This window comes from Elephantulus edwardii, unplaced genomic scaffold (assembly GCF_000299155.1).
Source record: "Elephantulus edwardii isolate Elephantulus edwardi_28Jun2011 unplaced genomic scaffold, EleEdw1.0 scaffold00394, whole genome shotgun sequence".
NCBI classification, from domain to species: Eukaryota; Metazoa; Chordata; class Mammalia; order Macroscelidea; family Macroscelididae; genus Elephantulus; species Elephantulus edwardii.
In genome coordinates, this window is record NW_006400144.1 from 1,688 (window position 1) to 10,070 (window position 8,383).

At 39.7% G+C, this 8,383-nt stretch overlaps 1 pseudogene; it reads left to right on the plus strand.

The window, feature by feature from the left end:
- The window catches only part of LOC102847192, a 2,587-nt pseudogene extending 1,502 nt beyond the window's left edge, over positions 1-1,085 (plus strand).
- Positions 1,086-8,383: the final 7,298 nt, after the last annotated feature.

Consider the following 8,383-nt stretch of genomic DNA (forward strand, 5'->3'; position numbering starts at 1 on the left):
AGTCTTACTGGAGTGAGATGATATCTCATGGTTGTCTTGATTTGCATCTCTCTCAGGGCTAGGGATTTTGAACATTTCTTCATGTGCTTGTTGGCCACCTGAATGTCTTCCTTGGTGAAGTGTCTGTTCATATCCTGTGCCCATTTTTCAGTTGGATTATTCCATGCCGTTGTGATGTTTGCTTGAGCCCTGGATTGCAGTAGTTCTGTGAGGCAACCCAGTCTGCATATGAGTGCAGCTGCCGCTTCCCAAGACATCACCCTGTTTCATGTTATGGATACACTATATAGGCACAGCTATGATCTGAGCAGTGCAATTAGTGTCTTAGTACCACTTGGAGGAACTGTTTTATGCAGAGATGAAATGGAAACTAGTTTGTTTAAAGAGGCACTGGAAAAATATGGCAGTGACTTAAACGATCATACGTCAAGACTTTGTCCCTTGGAAATCATTGACTAGCATCATTGAATATTATAACGTGGAAAACTACTGGCAGATATGTACAACAGAAACTTCTAAAAGCAGCAAAACTGAGTACACTGAAACAAGTTTACATCCCAACTTAGAGTAAACCAAATCCCAACCAAATATCCACCAGCAATGAAAGCCTGGCACTGTGAACGGGACAGTAGGAACCACATTCCAGCCCCATAATAGCATCTTAGGATGAACCTATGAGAGCTGCGTCACTACACAGTCTCACCAGTGGTACTCTTGAGGTCCACCTATTAATGCAGTGTAGATTATGTGCAGTTTGTTGGCTATATTGGAAAAAATATGGAGGCCAAAAAATGCCCACCCAGTCAAAAGAAGAGAAATTATCTCCTAGCCCAACTACAGAGGATGCCCCTGTTAGGAGTCATAGATCCCTCCAAGCCATGCAGGGGATGCTGGGGCGGAGCACTGGGAGTCCAAAGTCTGCAGTAAAGACCCACCAAGCTTTCTTCCTTCACACCACATATTTTGCAAAATTTGCTTGTCAGGTCTGCAAAAATACTCTCCAGTTGGCGTTTTGTTCTTTTTATTATGCTGCCATTAGGGCAGAATGCAAGATGCTTTTAAATTCTTACATGTTGTGCTTCTGACTATTTCTGTCTTTCCTTTTTCTCTCTTTTTTTTTTTTTTGCAATAAACATAAGTTCTTGTGTACAAAAAAAATTAGGTAAAGGTCAGCGTCATGTTTAAATCATAAGTCACATTTTCTAATAAAATCTCACTTCATGTGTAGTCCACATTTTTTTCTTTTCTTTCCTGAACATTTATGAAATCAGCAATAAAAGCAGATCTCATTTTCTCAGCTCTCATTCTCAATGAATAACTGATCATATACCATGTAAGTGTGCTGTCAGATATATACTACATTTTCTACCATGAGTGGACCTATGTGACTTGTTCAGTGATGAGTAGTTTCCCTGGACGTTTTTGCAGCCAGAAGAATATTTATTCTATCCCTAAATGAGGACTACAGATGATACAGAAAAAGACAATATTCAGTACAGAAACAATTCATTGAGTTTGCTGTTTAGGGGAAACTTACCATTGAGTAGACCCTTGCTCAGATAGTGATGATCAGTGCATGTCCAGCCCCACACTCTTCATCCAGCTGGCTGGGTACCACATGATTCCAAGGATGCCTCCCCACATTGCTCTCTCTGGTTTTTATTTGCAAAGCCACTTCATCTGCCTAGGTGGCATATTTAAAAATCTTCTCAAATTCCCAATCTTCATTTTCTGTTGACTTTTCCTCAAACCTGCAATCATTCCCCACATATCACCATCTCTTTCTGTAGAAGGAGTAAGATTTTTTTTCAGGGTGGGGTGGGGAAATAGATTTTAGACCCAAATTCAAGTCTTCACAACAAATTTCAGCTCACATTCAATTTTTTTATTACAAAAACTTTATATAAGTGGGTATCTTTAGATGAAAGCATTACATTTATAGAGAGATTGTGTATTTATGAAGTAGCCCACCTTGCCACATCCATCTTAACGTGTTTGGGTCAGCATGATGCTGAGTAAGGGTCCGGGTTGTTGAGATCTTCTGTTAGATGAAGTGATACAGGTGCCAGGTTGCAGTGAGGAAGCAAAAGAGTGAACCACCTCAATACTTGCCATGTAAGAAAAAAACCAGTGGTATTCATACTTTGTTGTTATACATTGGGGGAAAAATGGAAATTTCAAAACACTACCCATGAGAAGCCTGTACACAGACCATTTGGACAGAACAAAGTGATACTGCATGATTTAAAATCAGAAAAGCTGTGTATCGAGCTTCCCCTCCCCCCATATGCTGCACAAATAATCCAAGAAACTGGATAATGAAGCAGTCATGAAGGAAAAATGTGTCAGCTAGTTTGAAGGAAACCTTATTAACAACCTAAGACAACATGAGTAACACAACGTTCAAAATGTTAAAAATGTCACTTGGAAGACTTACAGGTGTCCCTAACACAAGCCACAGTATTCGTGATTGCCACATATACATACAGGACATATATGCCTTTGAATTAACGGTGTTGACAGAGTATTGAATATACTATGGTCTGCCAGAAGAATGAACAAAATCTATGTTGGAAGTCCAGCTAGAGTTGTCTTGGAAGAGAGGAAGATGAACTTCATTTCCTTTGTTTTGAACATGTTAACAAGAGGGACCCAAAACTTACAAGGTCTATGGTGACCATGTAGGAAAGAGGAGAACTACCCATAGAGTTTCCGAGGCTATAGATGGAAGGAGGTTGCCATTACTTTCTCTCATGGTGCAGCGAGAAGGTCAAACTACCAATTTTTGATTAGTGGCCAAATCCTTTAATTACTGTGCCTCAAGAAGAAGCCAGTCTCGAGTTAGTGACATGCTGGTTAAAGGGTTAGTGAAAAAACAATGAATTGACCCAGTAATTGCAACAAGAGGCACAAGCACAGTAGTGATTAGCACAGAACAAAGTCATCTTGTTCTGATGCTGATTTGGAACTTGCTCAAGGCACCTTAATGATTTGGAGAAGTTCCTGACTGCAGTCTTTGCCAATACAGTGTATCTCCTGACTGTTATCACTAAGGGTATCCAAATTATTGGGGAGCAATGATGTCAGTTTAAGGAATATGGTGCACCTGATTCAGGCCATGGTATCTTCAATCACTTGTTATACATCTGAGAACTGTACCATAAATGACAAGAAGAATAACAGCTTGTGAGCTGTGGTATTGGAGATGAGTACTGAATATCATATCCCATGGACTGACAAAAGGACTTTCTTGGAGAAAGTGCAGCCAGAGTACTTCTTGGAGGCAAAGATGATAAAGTTTCATCTCACATACTTCAGACATGTTGCTAGGAGAGATTTTTCCTTGGAGAGGGACATCATATTTGGAAAAGTGGAAGGATAATGAAGGAAAGGAAAACTTTCAACCAGATTGACAAAGTCACTGCTGCAGTGAACTCAAGGGTGTAAAAAACTCAAGGGTTCAGATCTATTGGTTCATAATGGTGCTATGGATCATACTCGACATCGCCAATCAGCATAAGGCAGCAATACTTGTCGTTACATTCTTAATTGAGAATTAAGTTGTCATTGTTACATTGACAATCCGGATTAGCTATGTTTTGAATAAGGTACTAATTTTAAGTTGCTTAATTATGTCCAGAGTACAAGCTTCATTCTTACAAAAATGTTAACAATAATCTCCAATTTTTTTATCTCAAACTTCTACACTTGTAATCTGAATCTATGTTCTTTTTTTTGTAGTCACTGTTAATTATGCAGTTAGTTCTTTATGCATCTCACTCATCTTTATTTCAGCCTTCTAATATTTGACTATTACTGGAAATAACACAGTGACTTCAGCAATAACTGCTATGTTATCACAAAATAATGACAGCAATAATCCCAGTTTTTATACCTTACTTGGAAAATTTGGGTGCTTTTTTATCACAACTTTCAGCAGGATTTGGATGAATTTGTTTGCCATTTACTCTCAGGCCCATTTTGATGAAATGAAATTATTGATCTTTAACATATTTTTCAAAGTAATAAGCCAAAGCTGCCATGGTCACATCTGAGAACAATTTTGCACCAAATTTTCCAGCTCTCAAATTGGGGCACCTTGGTCTCTAGACTGACATCACTGCTCTCTAGCACTTTAGAAAAAAAAGTCCCTGAGAGCAGAATTCCCCCAATGCAATTCTTTTGATTTCCTGACTGCTGGTGCCAATAGGGTTGGCTATTGACTGAAAGCTGAGCTCTGAGGGTAAGACTTATTTTAGATTTGCAGAGTGACAAATGGCTATATTTCAAGGGTTCCATCAATTTCTGTTGTACTAGTAAAACTGGCCTTTTTAGTACTTCTGTTCCACATTTTCTCCTATCTCAAGGAACTTCCACTGTGATCCCTTTTAGAGTCAAATGTCAACAGTGATAGGTAGTCAGCATCCAGTTTTGTTTTTTATCTCAGGAGAATTGAGGTTTACAGGGTCCATTAATGGTTTAAACTAATTAATCGCTATACATTTCATTAATTTCTTCCCTCTTTGTTCTTTTGTTGTTATGTGCAGTTGAATCGTTTGCGACTCATAGCGACCCTATGTACAACAACCCTAAACCCTGCTCTATCCTGTGCCAGTTGCACTGCCTCTGACACACCCATCCCAATTACCCCGTCACTGAATCAATCCATCTCATAGAGGGTCTTCCCCTCCTGTGCCGTCCCGCCACCCTTCCAAGCATGATGTCCCTCTCCAAAGACCTGTCCCTCCTTGCAACATGCCCAAAGTTATGTCAGATGAAGCCCCAGAATCCTTGCCTTCAAAAAGTTGCTTGGTTAATCCTCTCCAGGATGAATCTCTTTGTTCTAGAGAAGGAGAAAAAGAGTTGTCCCTTAAATTGCTGCTTATGTGGTTTTAAAACCCTGGTCACTACACATAAGAGAAGCATATAGAGTAGGAAGTAGAGTATTTCCGTTATGGACTTCTTGTTATTAAATAATGTCAAGTCAATGCTACTTCATAACAACCCTAGGATCACAGATCTGAACCTTGGCCTATCCTGTGCCATCATAATTTCTGATATACTTAACCCATTGTTACATTCACTGTATCAATCCATCTAGTAAAGGGTCTTCTCTTTTGGTGACCTCATCCTTCCAAGCATCATGTTTCTTTCCTCCTAACAACATGCTCAAAATACATGAGGTGAAAATTCACCCTCCCTGCCTCCGTGGAGTTCCGTGGTTGCATTTTCTCTAAAATGTATTTATCCTTTTGTAAATCCATGAGATATTCAATACTCTTCTCTAACACCACAATATTAAGGCAGCATTTCTTCTGTCAGCCTTAGTCATTGTCCAACTTTCAGATGCATAACAAGTAATTAAAAAGACAATGGCTTGAATTAGACCAAATTGTATCAATTAACTTTGAGATCCCCAGAGGTCATAATGTCCCAGAGCCAGCAAGTAATTTCCTTAAGGTGTCTGGTTATTTAGATTACAATTACTACTCTTTTGTCTCCATTATGCACACGGATAGATTCTTCTGAAAGTCTATTTTGTCTTATATTAATATTACTCTTTTGATTATTTAAATGAAACACTTTTTTCTTCCTATCTTTTCCTTTTCAAACTATTTGTGTCTTAGAGTTTACATTAAACATCATGTATACAGTGGTTTCTAATCTGTTCTTCTACCACTGTTTACTCTTTCATTACAGCATTTAATTCAATCCACTATAATTACAAGAAACTACTGAATTCGGTTACATGTTATTTCCTTTGTGTATGTGCCTTAAATATTCTTTGTCCTTTTTGGGGCATGGTTGTTGTTGCTATGTGTCATCAAGTTGCCTGCAACTCATAGAAACCCTATGTACAACAGCCCTAAACCCTGCTCTATCCTTTGCCAATCTTATTGTCTCTGACACTCCTATCCCCATTACCCCAGTGACTGAACAAATCCATCTTATCGAGGGTCTTCTTTTCCTGTGCTGTACCTCCACCCTCCCAAGCATGATGTCCCTTTCCAAGGACCGATCCTATCTTGCAACATGTCCAAAATATGTCAGACGAAGCTTCAGAATCCTTGCCTCCAAGGTCCAGCCTGGGTTCACCCTCTCCAAGATGAACTTGTTTGTTCTCCTAGCAGTCCACGGTATATTCAGTCCTCTTCTCTGAAAGGCCACCTGGGAACTGGGCAACATTCCACGCTGACTGCACCTTCTGGAAGAGATTGCAATCTGCCTGGTGTAAGATGGCTATGGCCAATCAGAAAAGAGCATGACCACCAACCACATCTTGCTTACCTGTCAGCAATGACATAATTCACCTAAAGGTACTGAATGACTCCATATTTGGGAAATAACAGAGGGCGTCCAATCAGCGTCCTCCACAAGATCTGACCACTGAGCTGACCACCCTTCTCCCAACCTCTACCTATAAAATTTGGCCTATAGCTTCCCCACATGCAACTTTACTGCTGTACTCTGCCTTTCTCTGGCCCAAAATAGCAAACTTGCCTGAAACCTGATAATAAACTCCTTTGTTTCACTTCTCCCTTGTCTCCATGCCTTTTTTACCTTACATTCTCCAGTACCACAGCTCAAAAGCATCTACTCTTTTATTTCTTGTCACTGTTCAGCTTTCTGATGCATAGCTAGAAATTAATTGTAAAGACCATGGCTTGTATCAGTCGTACCTTAGTCTCCAGACTGACATCATGGCTCTTCAGTACTTTGGAGAGGACTCTGACAGCAAACTTTCCCAATGTAATTTGTCTTTTAATTTCCTGGCTCCTGGTACCAAGAGTGTTGATTGTAGAGTCAAGCAAACTGAAGCTGTCAACAATCTCAATCTCATCATTCATCATGATGCTGCCATTCGGCTCAGTGGTGAGAATCTTTGTTTTCTTGATACTGAGCTTTAATCCATATTGAAGACTGTAGTCCTTGACCTTCTGCAGCAGTTAGTCATTATTGTAATCTTTTGGGGGATGTGTTTTGAAAGGGTTTTTTGGTGTGTGTGCTTAACATTTATATGACATTTAACTACTACTTATCACATCCTGAGGTAAATTGGTATCAACTTCAATAACATGCATGGCGTTCTATAGTTATACAGTTTGTCTTTCCCTCTCCCCTATTTATTGTTGTTATCGTTAATCATATAATTATATTTTGTTCCTTATAGTATCACCAATATCACATTCAAGCAAAATCCTGTTGAAGATTATCCAAAACCAACTGGAATATCGACAGAGAACTACCAGAAATAACAAGCTGAGTTTAGAAGAGGTTGTGGCACCTAGAGATATTATCGCCAGTGCTACATGGATATTGGCCAAAAGCAGAGTACTAGAGGAATGTCTATATGTGTTTCATTGACTAGGCAAAGGCATTTGACTGTGTAGATCACAACAAATTGTGGTTAACATTGAGAAGAATGAGAATCCTAGAACATTTGATTTTGCTCATGTGAAACCTATACTTGGAACAAGAAACAGCCTCAGAACAGAGCAAGGAAACACTGCACGGCTTCACATTGGGAAAGGAGTGTGTCAGGGATGCATCCTGTCTCCAAACCTTTCAATCTATATGTGGAACAGATAATTTGGGAGACTGGGCTTTATGAGGAGAAATGTGGCATTAGAATTGGAAGAAGACTCTTCAATAACCTATGTTATTCAGATGACACAACCTTTCTTACTGAAACTGAGGAGGACATGAAGCATTTCCTGCAGAAGGTTAAGGACTGTAGCCTTTAATATGGATTGAAGCTCAGTAAGACGAAGATTCTCACAACTAGGCCAATTAACAGCACCATGATAAATGGAGGAGAGATTGAGGTTGTTAGCAATTTCAGCTTGCTCGGCTCCACAGTGAACACTCTGGGCTCAACTCTTTGCACAAGCACTCAGGAAATCAAAAGGTGAATTGTGTTGAAGTCTGTTGTCAAGGTTTCTTCATAGTGTGAAAGAGTAATGCTGTCAGTCTAGGCACTAAAGTGCACCTAATCCAGGCCACAATCTATGCAATTACTTGTTATACACCAGAGAACTTGATAATGACTAAAGATGACAGAATAAGAATCAATGACTTGGAGTTGTGGTGCTGGAGAAGAGTGTTGAACAAAGCATGGACTGCCAATAGAACAGCTCTGTACTTGAGAGAATGAACCCAATTTTCTCCTTGGAGGCAAGGATTTTGAAGCTCCTTCTCACATACTTTGGGCATGTGGACAGGAGGGACCAGTCTTTAGAGAAGGACATAATGCTTGGAAATTTGGAGGACAGTGGAGGAGAAGAAGACCTCAGATGAGATGGATTGACATGGTAAACTGAGTTATTGGGGGTAGGTGTGTTGGAGTCAGTGAGACTGGCTCAGGATAGGGCAAATTTCAGAG